We start from the raw sequence: 1737 nt of genomic DNA, 5'->3' as shown, positions 1-1737 counted from the left end.
GGGGGGAGAGAGAGAGAAAGACAGTCAGACAGACAGACAGATACAGAGAAAAAGACAGAGACAGATATGGAAACAGAGACAGAGAAAATAGAGAAGGGGTAGATGTGCACATTATTTTTTTCAGCTCATGTATCCAATAACCTAGTAAGTACCCAAATCATAGAGTGTGTAAACCTATAATATTCTGTCTCCGTGGTTTTATGCGACCGGCATAATTTAGCACAATTTGATCATTTTTTGCATAATTTCTGATTATTTTCCTTTATCATTTTTTGTTGAAATTAACAGAATCGCATAATTTCACATTTTTTGGGCTCAGTTTGCATAATTTCATAATTTTCCTTGCATGAAACGACGGGGACAGAATAAATAATATTGACTTCCTCCACTTCCAATTCCCCGCCACAGAGCGATAGGTGTGACGTCACCTCTCAAATGGCCGTCCATCTGTACCCGACACAAGGTGAAGGTTGTGCTCGCGGTGTTGTTCCTGTGGTCAGTGCTGCTCAACGTACCTCTAATGATGGAGAACTACGTGGGAACGACCACGGACAAAAGGACGAACGTTTCCTTCACGGATAACATTGCGACCTCTTATTCCAAGACTTCTTTCCACAAAGATGTAAGTGCAGTTGACAGTCCAGTCGAACCTGTTTCAGGCGATCGCTTGTATAAGTATAAAACGATCACCTGTAAAAGCAACGGCCACTTCCCATTTCTTCCCTTGTGTATCTTTTTTTTCTTCTTCTTCTTCTTTTTTTTATTTTTTACTTTATACGTCTGTAGTGTAGTGTCGTCCCACTTGGAAGACTTGAATTCGATATCCATGTAAAAGGCATTAAAAAAGCCAACGTATTGCCCTGTGGATCAATAAAATAATTAAGTGAAATTTATTTATTTATCTATCTTTTTTAGTCTTAAAGATACTTACGCTAATATATTTTAATTTCGCCATCTCTTTCCTCCTTGAAGTATCTTCTAACCGTTGCCCCCCCCCCTTTTTCTCTGTTTTTGTCATTGTTTACCTTAAGATATAAAAAAAATTCAAATAAAAAACCGTGGTTGATTCCGCCACCCACCCGGGCCTTTTCACCTTTATTTTTATCCAGGTATACTATAAAATAGTCAATTCCATTTTCGACTCGGCACCCACCCCCCTCCCAGAGTGATTTGTCTTTTTTTCAGGCAAATTCTGCGGCTGAAACCGGTGATCATGGTTCTCCATTCATTCCTTTGCTCGTATGCTCTTTAAAAAGCCACGTTACCCTGATCTTTCCCCGTTATCCATTTGCTTAGGTTCCTTAAGTTTCAGGTATACCCTAAGAAAATCAAGCCTATGTTTGACTCCCCACCCCTTCCCCGCCTTTTAAAAATCTTTTCCTTTGTTCTTATTGTCCGTTAAGATAATCAAGTCCATATTTTATTCGCCAATCACTTCATTTTCAGCTTTTTGTTTTTGTTTTGTTGTGGGTTTCAGGCAAGCCTTAAGATCTGATTCCCTGTAAAGACTTCTCTGTTGACACCCACCCCTTGGCGCTCATATGACCTTAAGCAGTTGTGAGCGCCGTAAAACCCTCTACTATTTAAAAAAAAACCAAAACCAAAACCAAAACCAAAACCAAAACAAAACCTTAAGATAATCAAGCCCGTGTCGTACTTGGCATATCCTGCTCCTCCACACACCTTTCTGTTGCCCCATGTGTACCTGAAGATCCTCATCCCCGTGTTTGACTGCGC

The sequence above is a fragment of the Aplysia californica genome, unplaced genomic scaffold (assembly GCF_000002075.1).
Source record: "Aplysia californica isolate F4 #8 unplaced genomic scaffold, AplCal3.0 scaffold00844, whole genome shotgun sequence".
In the NCBI taxonomy this organism is placed as follows: domain Eukaryota; kingdom Metazoa; phylum Mollusca; class Gastropoda; order Aplysiida; family Aplysiidae; genus Aplysia; species Aplysia californica.
The sequence above is the reverse complement of the archived record's forward strand: the minus strand, read 5'-3'. Positions refer to the sequence as shown.